The 26149-nt window shown below is 34.2% G+C and overlaps 1 long non-coding RNA gene and 1 pseudogene across 2 annotated transcripts; both read right to left on the bottom strand.

Moving 5' to 3' along the window:
- Nucleotides 1-880: 880 nt before the first annotated feature.
- Nucleotides 881-6018, bottom strand: LOC120075278 (uncharacterized). Its single transcript, XR_005481274.2, has 4 exons — nucleotides 5502-6018; nucleotides 5347-5395; nucleotides 3852-4050; nucleotides 881-1816 (listed from the first exon to the last, which is right to left on the bottom strand). It is a non-coding gene; the product is annotated as an uncharacterized LOC120075278 (long non-coding RNA).
- A 16728-nt stretch (nucleotides 6019-22746) lies between these two features.
- LOC120075253 (pentatricopeptide repeat-containing protein At3g26782, mitochondrial pseudogene) lies at nucleotides 22747-25429 on the bottom strand (annotated as a pseudogene). Its single transcript, XR_016529022.1, has one exon. The product of XR_016529022.1 is annotated as a pentatricopeptide repeat-containing protein At3g26782, mitochondrial pseudogene (transcript).
- Between the last annotated feature and the right edge of the window lie 720 nt (nucleotides 25430-26149).

The following is a 26149-nucleotide window of genomic DNA, read 5'->3' as shown; positions in this document are numbered from 1 at the left end:
ATTCAATATTTTTCTAAAATTTGATTTTTTTTCATTTTTTATTAAAAAAAATAGTTAGTGGAAAAATTCAATTGTTGGATTTTCCCACTAACTAATTGGACTTTGGAGTGGCATTTCCCAAGCTTGGCACCTAGAGATTACATGCTAATGGAATTTGAGGTAGTTTTACATGTGTTTTCTCTACAAAAGGCTTTGTTTTTTAAATTTGCAAAACTAATGCTTCCACAACTTTTGACCTAAAATCTTCCACCTCTTTTCTTTTTACTCTCCTTCTTTCTATAGTGAAATTCCCTTATTTTCACTAACTTAACGATCCCACAACCGTGTTCTTCAATCGGAGAATAACGGGATTTATCGTTGGTGGTGTCAATTGAGCTCGGGAGAGGAAGATTGTGGTAGAGTCTTCAAAGGTTGTATTCTCTAACCCTTTGCATGCTTATTCTTATTTTTAATGCAATTAGAACGTTGTCGATTTTATCACTTCCACTGTGGATGTATTCTTTATGTTCCATTAATGTTATGTAAATTGTCAACTTAAATACCTCCAACCTTAGACAAGCTTATGAACCGATTGAGTTTGTAATCGTATTTTATAACATAACGACCTATTTTAACTATTAAAACAAGTTGTTAACCTAAATGAGTATGCTGATAATATTTGTTATCCATTTTAATGTCTAATGTGATTTTATAACAATTTATAAAACAATAGATATGCTATCCATCCATAACATACATCAAAGACATTCAAAATTAACATAACAATTATATTAATTTTAAGAAACCTTAAGCATGCATACTATATATTATAACTAACTTATAACATAATATTATGCATGCAACGTGCTTTTCTATGGTGAAATTTTAAATCTAAATGATATAATATATGCACGAACATGTTTAATTTAAATATAACATATATCACATGCATAAAATACTTAAACAACACCAATATGGTTCAACTTTGGCATCCTAAATAAAAAAAATAACTCATTATTACAAAAACAACCTAAAAACAACTTCAAAAGAGGTTTAGACCGCTCGACTTGACCCAAACCGAACCCGAACTGCTCGAACCGGCCTCTAAATGCTCCAATCGAGGTTGAACCGGACTAGATGTTGCTAAACTAAACTGAATGAAGACCAAACCGGTCAAACCGAACGTCCTCCCACGTGAAACGGCTCACAAATGTGTGCCTTTGTAGGCTGGGATGAATAATGTTGTGATGTTCCATCCCAGCATTGTAACACCTCGGGCAGAGAGATGAACAGCGTCGCAACGATGCGAGGGCAGTAGCTCCAGTCCAGTTTTTGCAGCTGACCTTGCTTGCTTCAATCTTCGATTACAACCTAGTTTCAACTCTATTGACTCCAATAAAATTACAGACTCTAGAGCACACACATAAGCTCATTAATTAAGAACCAATTACAAATTTAACAGCATATTCAAAGAGTAATCTAATACTAAATTTGAATTTCAACCATATTAGTCAACCAAACATGCATCTATAGAAATTTACCCACCAAACTCAAATTAACGTTAATTGAGTGCTTAAATCATGCTCTGATACCGATTGATAGAGCAAACTAACATGCAACAGAAAAAATCAGAATCAATAAGCACTCAATTTACATTTAATTTGAGTTTTAAAGCATGCATTGAAACTGTCATTAAAATAGGGTTTCATAAGAATATTACCTTTGATGTAACTCTTCAAATCCTGGCTCCTCAGCACGAAATCAATCTTCAAATGTTCAATAGACCACCAAGAGGATCTTCTCTACTATCCTCTAACTTAGAATGTGTGGTGGAACACTGAATTGAACTCAATTAGTTAAAGAAGGTGGAGGGTTTTGGAGAGAATATAGAATTTCTGAAAAACTAATTGCATGAAACTTCAAAATTCTGAATATTGAAGCATTTATGGAGCTAATTCATGCAAGCACTAACGGAACAAGCTAAATGACACTTCAATCAACATTATCCTAGTGAGATAGGTGTTGATTAATAGATTAATCCAACACCACTAAATTTTATTTTTTTTCATTTTCAATTTAATTTTCACCAAAATTAAATTAATTTTTTAAATCCAAATTAATATCTGAATTTGAATTTCATAAAATGAAAAAATGTTTTTATTTAGATAATTAATTAAACAAACTTAATTAATTAATTAATAATAATTTAATATCAAATATTAAATTAATTAAATACTTAATTTATGCATGAATCCTATTCATGTTAATTAATATTTAAATCAATATTTTAATATTTTAATCTCTCCGATTGCGTTTAATTTTGACAAATTTAGATGTTTTATTTATATCGAATATAATTTATCAAACCTTAAATTGAATTTGAATACTTCAAATTCAAAACCCTAATTTCGATTTTAAACGTTTCAAATCCGCTCAATTCACTAATCCAAGGTATAATTTTACGAGCTAGTAGAGGAACCTTATGGACCTACATAAACTCTTTAGACCGAATTACCGAGGCACGCCAATATAGCTCAATAGTTGCACTCTCCTGTAGATATATTTCTGTTCACTTTAACTATAAATCAGTAAGTCAATCATTCACAAGTTGTTTGTATTTACAGCTGGTTAAAATTACCATTTTACCCCTGTAAATAAATTTTGTTCCTTAAGCTTCCACTAATCAATAATTACAAAATATTTTTTGTTTTTTTATTATAAATTAATATCAGATTAAATTTATTATATTAAAAAATTAAAAAAAAAAAGAAAAACTAAACTACTATTTCAGTAGTTTATATATATATATATACACATAATAATTACTTTTTTTAAAAAAAGCAAAATGTCAACTACTGTTTTAGTATATATATACGTATAAATATTTATTTATCTCATATATATTATATTAATTATATATCATATTTATAATTAACTATATATTAAAATGTGCGTGAACATTCCTCCAAATGAAAATTTGAAAACGGACCCACGAGTTCAAAACGATGAGAAAAAACCGTACGCCATAAGATTTTGGGAATGAAGCCCATTTGGTTCTCCAAACGGCTCCCAAACCCAACGTGGATTCCCCGGGGCCTAATTTTTGTGTGCGAACTTTTCGCAAGGTGAAATTTGAAAACGGACCTAGGGGTTTAGAATGATGAGAAAAAGTTGTGCACCAGACGATTTTGGAACGAAGCTCATTTGGTGCCCCAAACGGCTACCAAGCCTGATGCAAGTGCCCTAAGGCCTAATTTTTGTGCGCGAACTTTTCACCGGGTGAAAATTTGAAAACAGACCCAGGGTTTCAGAACGATGAGAAAAAATCGTGCGACAGACGATTTTGAGAACAGAGCTCATTTGGTACCCCAAACGGCTATCAGGCCCACGGGGTGTCCCGTGGCCCGAATTTTATGGGTGAACTTTCCGTGGGCAAAAATTTTGAAAACAAACCCAGGGATTCAGAACGATGAGAAAAATCCGTGTGCCAAATGATTTTGGGAACGGAGCTCATTTGGTGCCCCAAACGACTCCCGGGCCCTGCGGGGTGCCTCAGGGCCTAATTTTTGTGTGCAAACTTTCCGCCAAGCGAAAATTTGAAAACGGACCCAGGGGTTTAGAACGATGAGAAAAAATTGTGCGCCAGACAGTTTTGGGAATGAAGCTCATTGTTGAGAATGGTGTCATAAATCTCCTTGCAATCTCGTAGTTTGTAAACTATGTATAAACATATTGTTATTAAAAAAATAAGTGTTATTTTATAAGCATATATCCAATCCAATAAACTAAGATCCGATGTTATTTCATGTAATTTAAACAAGTATATAGAAACATACAAGTGTGGTTTGTAGTAGATGAATAAGATACCCAACCTCTTTGTAGCTAATCTCCAAAAGCGTCAAGCTGTAATTTTCTTGATATGTTATAACTGTTAAGTACATAAGATTTGAAGGCTAGATCTTATATACTTGACAGTTATAACATTTGGTTCTCTAAAATTTGGTTGGTAGCGTCTCTGGAAACTCCAAATCTAAAATTTGGTTCTCTTCACGCGCATGAAGGCTAGATAACCTACACCAGCAATTGTTTGTCAAAGAAACTCCAAAAGGAATTTTCAAAAAATTTGAGATAAAATAGAAAATGAGATGCTACATCATAGATTGAGCTCCATTGATTTTGCAGAATGTCCAAACAAATGCTTCCATCAACACAAACTAAAGGTGAAGATGTTCACAAACTATAGGGAAAAGGCAAATGAGCAAAAAGGAAAAAGAAAAAAAAAAGAGTGTAGGCTTAGCAACATGTACACAGATATCAAACATAGAAAACAATGAAGATGTTCCCATGGATGGATAGATCATCATGCAACAAATCAAAATGAAAAGAAGCATGGTCTAACCAGAGCTTCCAAGAGAATGAAAACTCATTGTAAACATACTTAGTATTATACTTCTTTCTTATAAACACCAAGGCTACCAATGCAAAAACTGAGCATATACCGAAAATCATTAACTAAATCATGCAATAAGAAATCACTCTTCTTAGAGTCTCTTCAATGCACAAAGTAGCTGTAAGTTGCAATTAGCATTATGCACAAGTATTACCAACAAATATTCATCAAGTGATTTAAGGTCTAAGCTTCCTTCGCACAGAAAAATCTCAGAGATACAAACATCCATATTTTAATTTCTTAATGTCAAATTTTCATGAATATTAAAGTTCCTATTTTTTAACTTTATGAAAATATTTCCACCATCACATGGATGATTTCAAACTATGTCATATTGTTATACAAAACCATATTCTCATCTTCAATAGTAATCCATATGATAATACAATAATGTGGCAGACATAAGAAACTGAGAAAGAAGTATAAAAACCAAGGCATTGTAGACTTTCTTCCATAAGTGCTAGCAAACATTGACCAAAAGGTCTGGCCCTAGTCAATTCAATTATCCCACAATACAAAACTTCCAAATAGTTGCAAAGGAATAAAATATCACTCCACTTAATACACTACACAATAATTTACCCCAATTCCCAGTCAAAACAATCTAACAAGAATTCAAAATCATCTGAAATTCATTGACCAAATCATTAAATCATCCATTCATTTTAGCCACATCTCAACAAAATTCAATCAAACAAACAAATCTCAATACGCAAATAGCAATAATAAGAAGAAAAATAAGAATTGAGAACCACATTATATTCCTAAGTGATTCGAACAACTTAGCCACAATCCAGAATAAGAAAAATCATGGGAAACATGGAAAAGGGGAGGAAGATGGGGACAATCAAACAAGAAAATGAAAGGTATCCGCTCGACCCATTGGCGAGAATCGTTACTACCCTTAAAACACTAACCAAAAGCTTGTTGAAACCTCAATGTCTGTTGGCCAACACTTCGAGCAACCTAACCTCCAAACACAATAGGTAAACACAATCTTGCATCACTACTTAATGGGTTATCAAAACCCACCCCCATAACAACTCCAAACTAAAAAAAATAGAGCACTTACAAAATCTGACAAAAATTGAATGGCTAGTGATCAAAGGTGAGATTGTAGCGACGATGAGCTACAAACAAATGCGCGACGTAATGGTTGTTGGGATTGTAGGTCTAAAAGCTACGAGGGAGAGGCTGGAGGAGAGAGAGATAGGTTGGAGAAGAGAAAGAGGGCAAAAAACACACCTCACAGCTAGCAATCGAGACTACGTCGACCTCCCACGACAGAACAGCAACAGATCTGCGATTGGGCACCTCTTCGGCTATCGGCGAAAACAAAATGCCAGCGTGTGTGCTACTGAATGCACGAATGGAGCAGAAGAAAGAAGAAAAAGTGGAGAATCGTGAAGAAGAGGAAGAAAATGTGAGAGGGGAAGGTGGCTGCCGAAAGAGAGAGAGATGAAATAAAATTAGGGAGAAGCTGGAAGAGATGGAAATCGAAAGTCGAAGCGTGTGGGATGAGAGGGAAAATGAAACAAGGAAGAGGTGTGGGAGGCATGAGGGGCTTTGAGGAAGACAAAAACTCTTGACATCTTTAAAATATCAAGTTTTATATTAGTATGAAAAAAAATACGAAAAACTCCATCAACTTCTGCTTTTTTTTTTTTATTATTATTCTTGACTTTTATTTTATTAAAAATCACATATTACTTGACATTTTTTCACAAGAATGTCAAGTAATTAAAAGTTTCAAACATCAAGTAATACAATTTTTATAGTAGTAGAAAGTTTCTAAGTGATTTGGAAGTTGTTCCAAACATAGACTTGCCTATCACCTTATACTCGCAACCACAAACGAGGAAAACATATTCAGAGGAAGTATTACTTGATATGGGAGATTGTGCAACGAGGAGATGTGTTCATCACAAAGATCGCTTCAGAGCATAAAATTGTTGATTCATTTACGAAGGCTCTCTCGGCTAAAGTGTTCGAAGTCATCTAGAGAGTCTAGGTCTGCAAGACATGTACATATTATAATCTAGGGCAAGTGGAAGTTGTGTAATGGGCATATGGATGCCATAGTTTATTGTATTTATTTAGCATTCCCATTGTTTTGGGTTATCGATATTATATACATTCCATTCACTAGAGTTTTAGTTCAAGCGAGATTTATTTGGATTTTATGCACTAAAACTCGTAGATAGTAAATGTAAACAATTGGTTGTTATTAATAAAGAGTTATCGATGTTATTTCAATAAGTGTTATTGATTGTGTTGTATGTGTTTTATCTTAATAACCCTAAATCCAATAAACTAACATCCTAGGCTATCTTATAAGTCTTGAACTATATGTGGAGACATATAGGGATCAATATTCAAGATACAGCCTGAAGGGTCTATAGTATAAGGATAAGGTTGGATACCTTATCCTAGTGACACTATGAATACGACCCACTTTGTATTTGATACAAACACAATGATCCAATGCGTTCGTATAGGTGACATGTTAGTGGGGTTATCTTATGCAATGAGTTTGCATCAGACTGCAAAATAGTAACCACTAAATGTAACTTCATTGACTGGTTAGGTTTCTTTTTAAATAAGATGATCTAAGTAACTTAGTCTTAATCTTGAGTGTATTATGAACTCTTATTCACGAGGGATTGTCCTTTGATTTGTATGGATGTGAGTAGTCAATTTTCCGACTCAATATGCCTACCATTTTGGAGACAAGACCGACTAGGGAGCTAGGACATAATAATACAAGATGAATTTCACTTCTTCCCGACTTAAGGGTAAGTAGATAAATGTTCCCTTAAGTGGTGTATCCAGGACTTAAGGGCCCTACCCTCTACTGACCTGAGAGGGTTTTCTATTTAATGGTTGAACCATAAACAGGTTGTTCATTAAAGAAGTACTGGTATTTAAAGATAGAGGTAACTTAAGGGTAAAATGGTAATTTGATCCGGCGGTGTTACGAACACTCATGAAGGACTAATTTGCTATTGTTGGTATATATCCGTAGACACAGAAATATATCCGCAGTGAGAAGAGTACAATCGTAGATTTTGAGTGGAGTATAGCCACAACTAACAAATATTGATTAATGTGGTTAATGAGTTTAACCAATTAATCTCATATCGTTGGAACTTTTTATCTGTAGGTTCATGAGGTCTCGTTCCTAGCTCGTAAAGGAAATTGAGGTAATTATTTCTTGAATAGAGTTTTAAATATTCAAATTTACATAGGGAAATAGTATAATGTATAATGATACAATATAATATATAGTTTTTATTTTAATTAAACTTTATAATATAAATTCAATTATGGATATGAAAATTTAATTTATGGGAGAATTAAATATTTGAAGGAATTCAAATATCAATTTAATATGAATTGGATTCATATTAAAATTATAGGTTGAAATTAATGTGTAATAGATGCACATTGAATATGATTCAAGTATAGTCTAAATTAAATATTTGATATTTAATTTGGTGATTAATTAACTATAGGTTATGTGAGAGATGTTTCATTTAAATATGATTTAAATGAAATACTTAATTAAATAAGATTTAGTTAATTATTAATTAAATTAATTAAATTAATTTATTTGATTTATTAAAATCAAATTTTAACTCCCATGTAGGAAGTTCATAGAAACGTGAGATTACTCCTATGTTTCTCTCTTTCTCTGTTCTTTGATTAAACACCTGCAAAATAATTGAAGAAGACATGTGATTTATTGCAGAAGGGTTCTGTAGCTTTTTTCTCTAAAAAAAATTTCAGTTCCTTTTTCCCATTGTGAGATTGATTCCCATAAACCAATACCTCAAAAATTCTCACATAATAAGAAGGTAGCCTTTTGATGGGTTTATTTCAACCCCAATTGGAGAATTGGTCTTATCAATCGAGCCTTTGATGAGAGTAAAGGTATGTGTGATTTATTTGGAATGCAGAAGGGTTCTGTAAATTTTGTCTCTAAAAAAAAATTCCACTTCCTTTTTCCCCATTGTGAAATTGATTCCTGCAAACCAATACCTAAAAAATTCTTACATAATAGGAAGGTAGTCTTTTGATGGTTTTATTTCAACCCCAATTGGAGAATTGGTCTTATCAGTTAAGTCTTTGACGAGAGTATGTTTCCTTTTTCCTCTATGGAATTTATTTAACAAAGCATATTAACCTAAATTTTTACATAAGTTTTAATTTTTGTTAAATCTCTATGAAATATTTTGCATTTCCTAGTATACTGGTGTTGCATGATTTCTAAATGAATTTCGAGTATGATCCTGTTTTCTTTCGTTGCGCTAGAGCTTTGATCTCTACAGTTATCACACTTCCAAGGCCCAAATAGATTTATAACTCTAACCTAACAACCTATAGTAACATGTAGCATAGATGACAACAAAGGGATCGTTCACAAAGAACCATTGATATCATGATTGGGGGGGCACTCATAATCTTCTTGGCACTTATAGGAATTAAACAAGTCAAGATTCTTGCTACTTATTCACTTAGCTTATGCAACCTAAAAGCGTAGAATTGCATAATTTCAATTTCATGATTAAACAATTCAATCAATCCTAAATGACACAATTAATTAGGTTCAGTAGCATCCATTTTAATCATGCATTTTCATTAAGAAAAGGCAACCATGACTAAGATCGAATTAATAGTTCAGAAAGCCAAGGTTACTAATTTAGTTATTCTTCAATTAACTAATCATGCATAATTGTGAACAAGATTAATCTCATTAACCTAAATTCACACATTTACACTTTTTAGTTTTGTTGCCTAAGAAATTAAACATATAGACGTGCTTAAATTCTAGCATTCATTGAATTAAAGAAAATTGGCCAAAGATTCCAAAATCCAATGCATAGAAGTTTATTCATCATTCAAGAACGATTTAAAAAAAGAATTTATTAATGAAATAAGGAAATTACATCAGAAATTATAAAAGATTCAACCTTATACCAAGAAAATTAAGAATTTATCCTAAACTAAACCAGATTTACTTATCTTAATGTAGCATCTCCTTCAAGATTTGATCAAATAATTGCATAGATGCATCAAAGGTAAGAAAATAATGGGAAAAAAAAAAGTGCAAAAAGCTAAGAAAATTTAGAGAAAATTGAGTGAAGATTGGATCTCTTGCGTAAATTGGCTAAAATTTCCTTTTATACTAAGGGTACAACATAATTACGCTGATGAGAGCATGTTTATGCTCTTGCTGTAGCCTACCCTCAAGCGTAAAGCGAGGGTAACAATAGGATGACAACTTTGAGTGGAATAAAAAGTGCAAGCGTTGAAATTTTTAAGTTTTTCATCATTTTTCGTAGCATAACTACATTGTGGGTAGCGTAATTGTGATGCCCTATTTTGTTAGCTTCTGCCTTCAAGCGTAACGTTGGAGCATAAAGCTAGCATAGTTACCCTACAATGAATAGTGAAAATTTCGTAATTTTGCTAACTTTTTTATATTTAATGCTTCCAAGCTCCAAATTGACTCCTTTTTTGCTCCTTTTTCTATTAAATGACTCCTTTGCTTCTTGGGATGAATTTACCTATAAAATTGACATTTTATGCATAAGAATTATATAAAATGGATAGAATAAGGGACATAAAACTAGTTCTTTTTTTACAGCTATCAACCTCCTATTGTCAACATCTCCAGTATAATCAAAATCAGAATACCTAGTCACCAAACACTTTGTGTCATTCCCTTAAGCAAGACCAACATCAGATGTACCTCTAAGGTAACCAAAAATCCTCTTAATAACTTGTCAATGCTTCTTTTCATGTTAACCCATGAACCTGCTAACATCACTAAAAACATCGGCAAGATCAAGTCTATTACAGACCATAACATACATCAAACTTCCTATTGCACTAGCATAAGGAACTCGAGACATTTACTCATTCTTAGCTTTATACAGTAGTCAAAGCACAGATGAAAAACGAGCATTTGTAGCATTGGGAATATTTATAGGCTTAGCTGATAACATACCAAATCTGGACAATATTTTTTTAATATGGCCTTTTTGTGACAGGAAGAGCTTATTTTATCTTCATCTTTATAGATCTCTATACCCAAAAATTTTTAGCAACACCCAATTTCTTCATATCAAAATCAACACTGAAAAGGTTCTTCAATTTCTGAATGTCAGACTTGGACTTTGTTGGTATGAGCATATTATCTACATATAAAAGTTAATAAATCATCGAACCATCATCAGCTTTGTTGTAATATATACAACAATCATACGGACTTCTGTTATAGCCAAAGTCCAACCATATAGATGTCAAATCATTTGTACCATTGCCTTGGAGACTGCTTTAGCCCATATAAATATTTATTCAGCTTGCAAACATAATCTTTTTTACCTGAACACTAGAAACCATCTATCAGGGTCATATAAATCTCACCCCCAAACTCTCCATGTAACAAAGTTGTCTTCACATCTAATTGCTCAAGTTCCAAATTCTAATGAGCTACTGTAGCTAGTAATACCCTGATAGAAGTATGCCTTACTACTGTGAGAAGATCTCATTATAATCAACTCATTCTCTATGTGAGAACCCTATAACAATAACTCGAGCTTTATATTTGATGGCATCTAAAGGTGATATTTCTTCCTTTTTTTCTTGAAGAACCATTTACAAGTGACAGTTTTTCTCTCCTTAAGTCATTTAACTAATTCTCAAATCTTATTTTTGTCAAGAAATTCCATCTCATCCCTCATAGCAGCAAGCCATTGAGCGAACTCACTACATAACACAGCTTCTTCATAGGTGGATGGCTCATGAGGATCCATCTCTTCAACAATCTATAGTGCAAAATTACCCACATCTTCAAAACCATACCTCACAGGAGGTCCAACACCAACTCTTCTAGCTCTATCATGAGCTATACTCAATTAATCTACTTATGAACTAGAATTCTCAGACAAAACAACTTCTGATGTTTCAGGCATATCAGTTTTTGGTTGCACATCAGTTTCTGTAGTAGCGTGTCGATCTTCTCCACCTTAGTGTTGTAATTCATTCACAACTGAAGTGAATTACATCTTCACATATTATCAAGATTACTACTTTCTTCCACATTAATAATAGATGTCCCAAAAGGCTTCACAGTTGAGTTAAGCATGAAATTTTCATCAACAACTATATTCCTACTAAGTATAGCTCTATTCTCATAAGGTAACCAGACTCTATATCCTATAACTCCATCCCCAAAACCCACAAATATACCCTTTTTAGCTCTTGGTTAATTTACCCTCATTAACATGAAAGTAGACAATACAATCAAAACTCTAATCTACAGGCTTGGCAGACCATACCTCGTAAGGTGTTTTACAATCAATACCTGTGTGAGGTCCACAATTAATCAAATGACATATTATACTTACTGCTTCTGCCTAAAACCTTCTAGCTAATCCTACATGAGAGAGCATTCCAACAACGTATAATTCATACATTCTGAAACCCCATTTTACTGTGGAGTATCCCTGTTAGTGTAATGGTGAGTAATCTTCTCAATGTTACAAAACTCATTAAACTCATATCCATAGAATTCCAAACCATTATCAGTTCGCAACCTTTTAATCTTCTTCCCAGTTGGATTTCCAATATATATCTTCCACTGCTTTTATGTTTCATCATAAAAACTCAAATCATTCTTAAGTAATCATTAATTATAAACATAAAATACATGTTGCCTCCAATAAACTCAACTCTAGAAGGTCCCTAACAATCTGAATGAAGATAATCAAATGTTCCTTTTGTACGATGAACACCCCTTGTAAACATACTGCGATGAAGCTTCCCAAATACACAATGTCATAGAATTCAACATCTTACACCTTGTGCTCACATAGAAGATCCCTTTTTGACAGAATTTGCATCCCTTTTTCACTCATATGACCAAGTCTCACATGCCATAACTTAGTCATATCATCCTTGTGAATAACAAATAATGCAACAATAGCATAACATGTTATTGTGGAACCTAATAGGAAATACAATGTTTCACGCTTTATGGCTCTCAAAACTACCTCAGTATACATTGCTCCACTAACCTTTAAAACTGTGACCCTTACTATCAAGTACACTAGAGGATATCAAACTCTTCATCATTAATGGAACATGTCTAACCTCATCCAAAGAGTAGAAGATGTGTTCGTATTTTGACTGAGTCAATTCCAACTATATTGCACACAACATCATTAGCCATGCTAACATTCCCTTCGTCTATTTTGATATGTTGAAAACCACTCTCGATTTGGGCACATATGATAATATGCCTCAAAATTAAGAACCCACACATCATCAGAATGTGAATGTTCATTCACTACTAAAGCTAGTTCTCCTTCAGAGTCAATATAAACTTCTTTAGGATCAATTTCAACTTGTGTAACAGAGGTGGATGCTTATTTTTTACCACTATTTTTCTTCTTTTCCTGATACCTTTTTATCTTAGGATATTTTGTTTTTCCATGGCCTTTTTCTTTACAATAGTGACAAACATCGTCTAACTTAGAACCCTTAGACTTCATAGATTTATGATTCTAGTTCGACTTCAGCTTATTAGAATTCCTATGACCCTTGCTCTCTGTAGCAGTTAATCTAGATACCTGACTTTCTATACCTGGACTAATTGTATTCTGACAATCCTCTCTCATAAGAAAGGTGGACTTTTTATCTTCTAAGGTCAAAGCTTTTTTTCCCTCCAGTATACGAGTCAACGAAAGTCTCATATGATAGGGGGCAAAGATGTCAACAAAACTAAGGTAGCATTCTCATCATCATCCTTAATCTCTCGTTACACAGATCTAATAAGATTTTATTTAATTGATTAAGATGGTCTCGAAGAGACGCACCTTTCTGCAAACATAGATGATACAGATGTTTATTCAGAAACAACTTCTTGGTTAAAGATTTTGTCATGTAAAGACTTTCCAACTTCAACCAAAGACCGGCGGGAGTTTCTTCATTTGCAACCTCGATGATGATGTCATCGGCCAAACATAGCATGATCGTCAAATGAGCCTTTTTCTCAAGAGTCTGTCATTCTTTATCATCCACAACAGCCTTTTTCGACTTACCAGTCAACAGTGCCCACAGTCGCTGCTACTTTAGCAGGGATTTCATCTTGATCTACCATAAACTAAAACTGTTCCTCCCAGTGAATTTATTGATTTTTTTACATTCACGTTAGACATCTTCAATTGTCGAACAAATGCGAAATTTAAAAAAAAAAAAAGTTAATGAGGCTCTGATACCAGTTTGTTTTGGCAATTAAAGAAAACAAAAGAACATAAAAAAGAATCAGCACACGAATATACTTGGTTCAATAACAGTGTGTTAGCTACGTCCATGGAGCAGAGAGAGAACTATATTATTAAAATGAATATTTTCTGAATACAAAATGGTGCCACTAAGACTAGAGAGTTTATATATCGCACTTCTCTAAACCCTAGGGTCATAATAGTAAATAACCATAAATAATTAAATATGCTAATACAAATTCAAGGTGTTCCAACAATCAACGTGCAATGCATCCACATCTTCATACTATTGGGGATGATGCCCTAAAGTCTCATGTCCTGTAGTTTGTAAACATAGTTTGTACGAACGCTTGTGATGTATAATATATGATATTTATTTCACTTCTTGACTCTGCATATTGGATGTTTTATTTGCTTTACCATAAACCAATAAACTAAAATCCCTGGTTGTCATTATGTAACTTAAGCATGTATGTGGTGACAAACAAGTGGATCATGTCTTAAGTGATAACCAAAATGGTCTGTAGTATATGGATATAAGAGAGAAAACTTATCCTGGTAACGCTACGGATGTGGTCCGCTTTGTGGAATGGTTACAAGTGTTGTGACTTGCCATAGATAGTCTGATCCTAATCATTTATGTGGGGACGTGTGAGTGGAGGCGTCCTATACAAAGAGTTTGTATAAGACCTAACCACGAAGTGTTAACGTCTCGTTATATAATGTCGTTCATGATAGAGACTTCACTTCATTATGATGACCATAGGTAACATGGCCTCAATCCTGAATGAGTTAGGATCTTCTACCATTGAGGGAGATCCTTTGATTTGCATGGGTGTGGGTGGCCAGTTCGCCAACTCAAACCTACAACTTTGGAGATTCATCTGATTTGGAGATTCATCTGATTTGGGAGCTGTGAACTTAGCTACACAAGATGGAATTCACTCATTCCTCAAAGCAGGGATAAGTAGATAGATTGCTCCCATAAGGACTGTTCCCGCGGCTTAAACGATGTGACACCACACATCTTCTCTTGGCCCCAGAGGTGTTCACATATAGTAGGACTATGTTGTATTGTTCATTAAAGTGATCAGTGGTACTTAAGGAATAAGATGTAACTCCAGGGAAAAAACGACAAATTGGCCCAACTGTACTTACGAGCATCTGTGAAGGGTTATCGTACTCATGATTGGTTATATCCGATGGACACAGAAATATACCCGTGGTAAGAAAAGTGCAGTTTTCGGTCTTTAGTAGAATGGCTGGCAGTTTACGAATGGTGGATCTCGTGGCTAAAGAGTTTAGTCAGCTATTCACGTACCGTTGGAGCTTCGAGCCATAAGTCCATAAGGTCCCCTTGGTAGCTTGAATATAAGTTGGGAATCAGTTTTTGGGTCAGTTTGAAATGTTCAAATTGAGAAGAGGAAGTTCGATTATATATGATATAATTGAACTCGTTAATTATATATGATATGATTAACTAAATGTATGAGATACACTAATTTAGAGGAAATTGGATATAAATATGATTTATATCAAGTAGAAGAGAAAACATTATAGTTAATATATGATATCGAACTATAGGTTATGAATATAATATGATTATATATATTATTTTATTAATTGGACAGTTATGGGATAATTGTCCGAAGTTTTCTCCGTAACCATGCGTTAGTGGGAGTTTAATTCGATTTTCGTAACTAAAGAATAAAATGAAAATTGTTTTCATTTTACAAAGAGATCGAAAAGGACACGCTAAAATTGCTCATGAGGTGTTTGCAATCAATTGCTTAATAATTCAGAGCTTATACAATAGTACATCAGTTTACTAAACGATCGCTCACCCGCATGCACTTTTCTAAACGATCGCCCACCTTTTCCTAAGCGATCACGTAGTGCCTGAGCTTTACTAAATGATCATATAGATGTCTAGCTTTTCCTACACGATCGTATACCTCGCCTAAACGATCAAGCTTCTTGACTATGCGATAGTCGTTGCCTTCTCCCACTTGCTTGATTGTTGTACACGATTGCTTTTCCTCCTCACCTCTACCAAATCCAAAAAAAGCCCACACTTTGGATTCTCACTCCGATAATACTAAGGGCTCTGAGTGGTGGTGTCATCCCCATTTCCTATTGTTCGCGTGAAGCCATTCGTGGTAGACGACTGGAGTGGTGCTGAACGTTAACTTGCTATTCGAGTGCAAGGAGTCTGTTCGCGTGAGAACGAGTTTTGTTCTGAAGAAAGTCTTCAACCGGTAAGTCCTTGTTCTCTGTGTTATTTATCTGAAAGCATGCCAGTAATTTAGTTATTTAATGTATATTTGTTTATGTGAATGTAAATGTGGAAATTATGTCACAATGAATTGGAGCTTCCACTCATAGGTAATCTTGTATAAGAGTTCCTTCACATACAACTTCGTTTTTGCTAAATGACAACATGTTTGCATAATTTTTATTGTGATTTTTTCAATCATGCTCATAATTGAAAAACTTAAATGATCTTTGACTTTAATACTCCAAAAGCTGAAATGATCTCAGTTTAAACTTTGTGAGGTCACTTAAAATTCAAGATATTTTAACACTTCATTCAATTTGTAACCATGGTTGAAAACACAAAACAACTATTAAAATGAGTGATCATTTATCTAAAATGGAGTTATATCAACGGAGATATGACAAAAAAAAAATTGCACATGCGAGCAATGCAATTATGCACCAAGAGGTGCACGATCGCATAGCTTGGGGTGTGAAATCGTATACCTCTCGTTGTGCATTTTTGTTTGTCATATCTCTATTGATAAAACTCCGTTTTAACTAAATGATCAATCATTTCCATACATTTATTCACGTTTGATCCAAGGTACTTATATAGTAATTTTTTTTAAACCAACCTAGATTTAAATGACCTCACAAAGTTATTAAAGTCGAAGATTATTTAGATTTTTGTTCAGTTTATTAGTATGGTTTGCAAAATTTATGGTATTGATCAAATGATAATTTCACTCGTCAAAATGGGAAAAATAATAATAATAACTAAAAATATGTTTTTGTTAAGAAAAACGAGGTCATATACATAGAATTAGAATTACATACTTGTTATGATGGTGGCAACAGGAACAAGTTCATCATTTGAGAATCTTGCAAGGTCGATTATTTGGCCCTACACCACCAAATGTCTATTGTTGATGTGGATGCCTTCAACAACTATTTCTTCTCATATTCCCACATCATTTGAAAACTCATTAGCCAATTGGAATAAGGAAGATGATTGGCCATCAAAATTGCTCCAAATTTTGGGATCAAACTCAAAAACTTGACGATGTTGATTTGGTAACTTTGTCATACGTTTCTTTACTCTCATCCTCTTCCATCTTCTCACTTTTATATTCTTCCAAGGAAACATGTCTTTGTTTCAACTTTTGTGTTCCCAAATCATTGAGAAGGAAACACAACTAAATGATCATAGAAGGAATAGGATGATCAATTTCTATTAGGTTATTTTTAATTGAAAAGGTCATAGCAACTAATCTATATATTAACTTTGATATTAGAAACAATTTCAAGTATTAGAGGATAGAGTGAAATCTATAAACTTTGAAAGGGTATCTTATATTGAACAATAGTTTGTCTATATAATAAAATATGCCAAAACCACCTAAAAGCCAAAACTAATCACAATAATAATGACTCATTTATTTATTGATATGTATGTCTACCTTTTGTCATTTTCCCACGACTTGCAATATGAATAATAAAATATTCATTATTCATTGAATTGTCATACTGAAGTTAGAACTCATCAAAGCACGAAGCTAAACTGAGCTTAGCTCAATGATAATTGGTATAACTTTCTTCCTTAAAGGTCAATGGTTTGGTTTCCTATCCTTGTAGTTGTTGAACTCAAAACCAAAAATAAAAAATAAAAAAAAATCTCAAGTGAATATAGCTCAACTTACATATAATGTGTTAGCAACTAATATGCCCATTTGGAAGTTGCTAACTCTTCCCACAAGTCTAAGGTTGATGCTCACAAACGAGTTATTGATTTCAAGATTGGAGACTTGGTGATGTTGCACTTTAGGAAATCTCAAATACCTACTGGTCTACATTCTGAGCTCACCAACAAGAAGATTGGTCCTTTCCCTATTTTGGAAAAGCTTGGCTCCAATGCTAACAGTATAGATCTACCTCCTACCATGAAGATTAGTAATACATTCAATGTATCCGATATTTTCCCTTACCACACTTTAAACCAATTTGAATCAACCTAGCCAAACTCGTTAGCGAGTTTCATTTTGGGGTGGGTAGAGTCGATGTAGGCGATCTAGGTGGCAGATGCTTTCCATTAATGTAAATCCTCGATTTTACCTTGTGTAATTGGAAGCTTAGCTATGTTTCTTTATTGTTTTATGACTAGCTACCTAGGTTGTTTTAACTGACGGTCCAAACTCATGTATGAATTGGCTTTTAGCCATTAGTTGTTCATTATTAATAAAAGATTATATTTGAGTTCTTGGAGTAATGCATCTGTAAAGAAACTAAATTGTTATAAACTTAGAAGTATGGATTACTAAATCATTACCATCTTAACCCGATGAAACTAGAAACTTCAAAAGTCTCTTTTTACATTGAGAAACTGAGGATCAAATTTAAGTAGTAAAGGTCATTGCGAAAGATAAGTGTTTAATGATTCAACATAAAATTTTTAAATGCATTATCCAAAAAACGAAATAGAGATAATAAAACTTGAATTTTAAATAGAAGTACAAGGCTCAGAAAAGGTTCTAGAAGATAGCATAAAAGTTGCTATTTTTATAGAGTTAAGTTAGTAAAGTTTGTTATCAGCTAACCTATTTTTAGCATGTAGCATTAGTATTTATAGTGAAAAATGATTGAATAAAATTATACACTTCCTCACTTCTCTTTTTTCTCTCTAATAAAAACAACATTGGTATCAAAGCTGAATTCTTAAGGAATTTGTGAGTGAGAGTGAAATATGCCTAAGAGAAACTGAATGATATCCTTGTGAGGATTGAGTGAGATGGAGTTAGGAGCAAGCAATCTTTCTTCAACCTATGTTTGATGGTGAGAATTGTCAAGCATAGGCTATTGGAATGCAAGTCTACATGGAGGGTTGTGATTATTGGAAAGAAATTAAGCAAGATTGTGAAGTTGCTCCATTTCTTGATAATCCAACAATGAACCGGATCAAGACTTACAAGGATAGGGTCACAAGGAAGGAAAAAGCTAAAGCTTGCCTATATGCAGCAATGACTCCTATCATATTTAATAGAATCATGGTCTTGAAGTCAGAAAATTAGATCTGAAAATTCCTCAAAGTTGAGTATGAAGGAGATGAAAGGATTAAGGGCATGAAAGTGTTGAACTTGGTGAGAGAATTCGAGAGGATGCAGATGAAGGATTCCGAGTCTGTTAAAAAGTACTCAAACAAGTTGATTGAAATTGCCAATAAATGCTAGAACATTGAGAACTTATTTATCTGACAATAGATTAGTTCAATAGATTTTGGTTTTAATGCGTGAAAGGTATGAAACAACTATTGCTTCCTTAGAAAATACCAAGGATCTCTCTTAACTCAAAGTGATCGAATTAGTTAGTGCTTTACAAGCACAGAAGTAGATCAGGTTGATGAGGTAGGAAAGAAGCATTGAGGAAGCACTGAAAGTTAGAATGCAATAGGGAAAAGGTGGAGAAGAAGTGGAAAGGAAAAAAGGGAAGTGGCAGTAGTAGCTCAGAAACTACGAAGGATGCTGGAAGTGAGAGTTTCAATAAAGGTAGTACATGCAAACATTATGAGAAGCAGAATCATCAGAAGGTATCATCTAATGGGGTACATTGAGATTTTCTATAAGGAAACTCAACATCAAGGAGGAACATATGTTGCAGAACAACAAGATGATGATCAACTCTTTGTGACTACTTGTTTCTCATCAGCCACTCAATGTGACAGTTGGTTGGTTGATAGTGGTTGTACCAATCATATGATATGTGACAAGGGGTTGTTCAAGGACCTTGACAAGTCATTCAAGTCAAAGGTGAAGATTGGGAATGGTGAATATCTAAAAGTGAAGGGGAAGGGTACGATGTCAATATAGAGCTATGTAGGAACCAAGTTGATTAATGAAGTGTTGCTTGTTCCTGAGATTTATCGAAACGTTAAGTGTTAGTAAACTAGTAAAGAAGGGATTTAAAGTGTTATTTGAAAATGGAACATGACTCATTTTCGACTCCAATGGGAATGAGTTGTTCAACATAAAGATGGAGCACAAGAGCTTTTCACTGGATCCATTCAAGAAGGAACAAATAGCTTTCAAGTGTCAAGTGAACGATATTGAACTGTGGCACAAAAGGCTAGGGATTTTCATAAGAAAGGATTGCAGTATTTGTAGAAGAATGAGATGACAATTGGAGTACTAGTTTTAGAGGAGTTGAACACAAATTGTAGAGCTTGTTTGACAGGAAAGCAAACAAGATTGCCATCCAAGAGGTCAATGTGGAAAGTAACTGAGAAGTTATAACTTATCCACATTAACTTACGTGGACCTCAACCAACCCTCTCATTGAATGGTAGTATGTATTTCATTATATTATATTTATTGATATTATACCAAAATGAGTTGGATTTACTTCATGAAACAAAAATCTGAAGTAGTAGAAGTCTTTATAAAGTTTAAAAGATGGGTTGAGAATCAAAATAATTATAAAATTAAGCAGTGTGGTCTGATAATGGGACTAAATAATGAATACACATCACACAGGTTCAATTCCTTATGTGAAAAAGTTGGGATAGAGCATCAGCTCACTGTTCCATATACCTCATAACAAAATGGAGTAAATGGGAGAAAAAACAAGAGTATTATGAAGATGACAAGACGCATGTTGCATGAAACGAACTTGTCAAAAGAGTTATGGGTTGAAGTAGCTACCACATCAATTTTTCTATTGAATAGACTACTAACAAAGGAATTAGAAAAGATGACACCTTACGAAGCTTGGTTTAATACTAAACCAAGATTGGAAAATTTGAAGGTGTTTGGTTTTTTGTGCTTTTTTCATATTCCACATGTGAAGAGAGACAAGTTGGGTGAAAAGGCAGAACCAAGAATCTTTGTATGCTATAACATGGTGTCCAAAGACTACAAGATCTATCATCCTCACACAAAGAATATGGCGGTTAGTAGGAATGTTCAGTTCTTGGAGGATGAGAACTGAGACTAGACAGAAAAAGCAGAGGTGAAGCAAGAAGAAATCTCTCTAGATCCTGATGAACTAATTGAAGATGCATTAATTAGAGGGACTAGACTCTTAAATGAGGTGTATGAGAGAAGTAGTGTAGCTATGTTGGAGTCTGCAGGGTATGAAAAAGCTAAATGAGACCAGAAGTGGATGGAGGCTATGAAGGAGGAAGTGAGAATGATAAAGAAGAACAAGACATGAGAGTTGGTGGAAAAGCCTGCAAATACGAAAGTGATTGGGGTCAAATGGGTTTTCAAGACCAAGTTGAATCCCAATGGATCTATGAACAAGTTCAAGGCCAGATTAGTGGTGAAAGAGTATGAAAAAGTTTAGGAGTTCATTTCTCCGAGACTTTTGCACCTGTTGCAAGGATGGACACAATCAAATAACTACTGACTATGTCAGCCCAACATGGATGGAAGGTATATCAACTTGATGTGAAGTCAGCATTACTAAATGGGGTGTTAGAAGAAGAGATCTACATTGAGCACCAGATGGGTTCATCACAACAGAGTAAGAAGAGAAGATTTATTTTTTTAAGAAGGCCCTTTATGGGTTTAAGCAAGCTCATAGGGTATGGTATAGCAAGATGAATGAAAACTTGATGAACTTGGTTTTGTAAAGGCTTTGAGTGAATTTACACTCTATGTGAAGAAATCAGGTATTGATATTGTGATTCTATCTCTCTATGCAGATGACTTACTAGTGATAGGAAGTAATGGTGCTCAAATAAAGGTGTTTAAACAAAAAATGATGAAGCTATTTGAGATGACTAATTTAGGTTTGATGCATTACATCCTGGGTATAGAGATTCACAAGGAAAAAATGAAATGTTTCTTTGTCAGAAGAAATACTTGAGAGAGATGTTGAAGAGGTTTAATATGGAGTGTAGGAGTATGAACACTCCAATGATTCAGAAGGAGAAGTTGCAAAAGGCTGATGGAGAGGAACCTACAGATGAGAATGTGTATAGAAGTCTAGTTGGATGCTTCATGTACCTCACATCCACTCGGCCTGACATAATGTACACTATAAGTGTCTTATCTAGATTTCTTCATTATCCAAGTAAGAATCACATAATTGCTGCAAAAGGAGTTCTAAAATATCAGAAACGCACATTGTCTTTTGGGATTGAATTTAGCAAAGTTGAGAGTTTTGAGTTGTAGGGTTACTTAGATAGTGATTGGGTTGGATCAATTGATGATATGAAGAGTACTTTTGGGTATTGTTTCACTGTTGGCTCTAATTGTTTCTTATGGTGTTTAAAAAAGCAAAACATAGTGTCTCAATCAACTGTAGAAGCGAAGTTCATTGCAGTTGTTTCAGTAGTAAACAAAGTTGTTTGGTTGAAGAAGTTTATGCATGACTTACATTTGAAGCAAGAACACGGTGTGAAGGTGTTCGTGGGGAATCAAGCCACATTATCTATTTCTTTGAATCCAGTTTTTCGTGAAAGAACTAAGCACTTTAAGATAACATATTATATTATGAGAGAGATGCAAAAAGAAAGAGAAGTGTAGTTGGTTCATTGCAGTTCAAAGAAGCAAATAGCAAATATCTTCACCAAATCTTTTGGTGTTGGTCGTTTTCAAGCTCTTAGGAGCAGGCTAGGTGTTTGCAACATTTGAATTAGAAGGATTATGTTAGTACCTCAAATGCAAGTCCATTTTTCGTTACTTTGAATTAGTCCAAAGTGTTGTTTCTAGGAAAATTATTAGTGCCTATATTTGGAGTTGCTATTTTTATAGAGTTAAGTCAGTAGAGTTTGTTAGCAACTAAGCTATTTTTAGCATGTAGATTAGTATTTATAGTAAGAAGTGATTGAATAAAATTACACAATTCCTCAGTTCTCTTCCTTCTCTCTAATAAGAACAACACTATTGCTAGAAAGGGCAATCATCAATCTGAATTTCAGCTAGAAATATGATGTGCGCTACCCGTGTCTCTTTTTGAAGTAGTATTCAACTAACGGCCAGAATTACTGGCCAGCGAAGTGAAATTCTTAGACATAACATGAACAAGTCCAATAAATGACCAGCGTCTACAATAGGCTGTAACCAAGCATTTAGAATCATAAGTACCATCGTTATTGGGAGTTATCAAGCTGTGTGGTGCATGTTCATTTTGCATAAGTTAATGGTCTAAGTTGACCCAAGCTGCTTCATAAAGAAAACTTTGCTTTTCCCTTGCTCAATTTAGTTCAAGCCACGTTATTGCTTGTACTGCATTTGCACTTGAATTCAATGTCTGAACCTATTATTTCACCAGTAATCTCCACATGAGCAAGTACCATCCTTAAAATGGTGAAACCGACGAGCATCTCTAACTATAATTTCTCTTCTTGCAACCTTTGAAATGAACTTCGTAAATGTATGACAATCACCACAAACTCGGAGATTCTTTTGAAGCCTAATGACGCTCCCCGGTGCAGAATTCAAGAGCCCAAAAACAATAGCAAGCTTTTCACTATGCACAAATAGAAGCTTTTCCTTCGTCTCTTCTTCCACATCATGTAATACAAAGTTCAAATCAGGGGTGTACCCAACTTCTTGAATCCTGTACACCACTTTATCTAACTCGGAATAAATCATTTCAGTTTGTGGATGAGATTGATCCCCAGCCACAAATGTATGAATCTTGTTTTTTATCTGAATAGTTGTGTGGCCTGCAATTTTTCTAAGACCTCTTCGCTTCATAAGAGCCCTAATCTGGTCTGCTTCTTTTCTTTCTCCAGATGAAAGATAAATATTGTACAAGAGAACATATCTCCCAGGATTCTCCGGGTCCAACTCAAGTAAATGTTTTGCAGCAACTTCAGCCATTTCTACATTTGAATGTATTCTACATGCCCCAAGCAATGCACCCCAAATCCCAGCATTGGGCCTAATCGGCATTTTTGAGATAAAATCATGAGCTTCTTTAAGCTTCCCAACTCGACCAAAGAGATCAACCATACAAGCATAATGTTCGGGTCCTGGTTTCAGCTCAAAATCCCTATGCATGGAATTGAAGCAATCCCATCCTTCTGCAACCAATCCAGCATGACTACACGCTGCCAATAATGATACAAATGTTATGTGGTCAGGCTTAGTTGAGTTCTTCATCTCATTGAAGAGACAGATTGCTTTCCTTCCATGGCCATGTAATCCATATCCTGAAATCATGGTGCTCCATGAGATAACATTTCTTTCCCGCATGTTATCAAAAACTTTTCTGGCATATATTAAACTTCCACATTTGACATATAGATCAATAATGGCAGTTTCAACCACTATTTGGTTTTCAAAAGACCTCCGGATAACAAAACCATGTAGCCAACAAGCCTGGCTAAAACATCCTAAAGCTAAACAAGCATGAATCACACCCAAAAGGGTGATAGAATCAGGCAGAATACCCATTAGTATCATTTCTCTAAAAGTCTTCAAAGCATTCAGAGGAAGATCAGCCTGCACATAAGCTTCAATCATTGACGCCCACGACACCAAGTCCTTATTATGAATTCCATTAAAGATATTTTGGGCAGTGTCAATTTTTCCACATCGTGCATACATACCAACTGCTGCGTTTTGGACTGACTGATCTAAACCTAGCTTATAATCCACAGCCATTCGATAAACATCATCAGCTTCTTTCTCTGACTGGATGCACGCCATCACATTCAACATTACAGACCTGTTCGGTTGAAATCCTTCACTCAACATCAGCGAGAACAACGATACTCCTAAACCATATTGAGCATTTTGTGCATAAGCACCAATTATTGAACTCCAGGACACCACATTCCTTCCAGGCATTTTATCAAACACCTCTCGTGCAAGCTCTGAACGCCCACATCTACCATACATCGCGATGAGTGAATTCGCAACAAAAACATCCAACTCATACCCAAAATACACAGCATCATAATGAACTCTAACCCCAAAATCCAAATCCTCCATACACCCACACGCCTTAAAAACAAATGGAAACGTAAAATTATCAGGTCCAATTCCCAAATCCAGCATTTGGGTATAGAGAAGCATGGCCCTGCGATGAAACCCAGCATCAACAAACCCACGAAGCATCACGTTCCACAGAAAAACATCAAGAGATTGCAGCAAAGAGAAGAGAGAATAGGCGTAAGAAACAGAGCCAAGCGAGGCGTACTGGGAAATGAGGGTGGTGCAAAAGAACAAATTGAGGTGGAGGTTGGCTTTGAGAATTGAAGCGTGAATACATTTCAAGGATTTGATAGTACTGCAAGTTTTGATGTAGAAGGTGCATGATTCAGAATCAATGGGTCGAGGAGGATATGCAAGTTGGAGGCTCCAGTGGTAGAGACGGCGAGAGAAAAGGAGGCTCCGGCGGCGATTCAGAATCATAAGCAGCACTGATTTTGCAACTTTGCATGACAGATCAGTCAAATTCCGTATTTTTTTTTTTATTTTTTATTTTTTTTTTGTATGGATGGCCTAAATCAAAAATCAAAAATGATAAATTTTTACATAAAAAATCGTTTTGGGCGGTATACTTGGTAAATATCTTTATGTTTGATTTTTTTTTTTCTCTTAAAAAAAGACTTTTAGTGTTAAGTTTTGACAATTTTATCATTTTTTTATATTTATTTATATCATTATATATATATATATATATATATTTATGTGTTTACGAGTTTAACTAAGGTTAGAGAGAAAAAATGCATTGATTATAGAGAGAAATATTATATTTAATATCATTTTTTTCTTATTTTCAATTGAACAAATAAAATGCATTTAATATAATTTTTTTCCATTTTCAATGAGAGAGATTTTTTCATTTAATATGATTTTATTCTACATTTCACATATTATGGTGTCTTCTTCCTTTTTCATGTTTAATTTTTGTCTGATATCTATGCAATTAACAAACTTATATGGATTATATTACTCCATATGTTTGTTCTGTATTGTATTTCATTTCATTATATACCATATTTTATTTGAAATATTTTTATAATTTTACATTGTTTCACTACAGATAATGCAAATGTTGTTATTTACTATGATGGTTATTTCAACGATCTACATAACTATATTAATTACAGAGTATCAGATGTTGTAGTGCATAACCAAATATGGTTTCAAGAGTTAGAAGATACATTAATCTTCAAGTTCCACTTTTGAAGTTAATATCCATAACATGTTTTCAA

This window comes from Benincasa hispida, chromosome 4, assembly GCF_027475165.1.
Source record: "Benincasa hispida cultivar pf3 chromosome 4, pf3_genome.v1.1, whole genome shotgun sequence".
Lineage (NCBI taxonomy): Eukaryota > Viridiplantae > Streptophyta > Magnoliopsida > Cucurbitales > Cucurbitaceae > Benincasa > Benincasa hispida.
The sequence above is the reverse complement of the archived record's forward strand: the minus strand, read 5'-3'. Positions and strand labels throughout refer to the sequence as shown.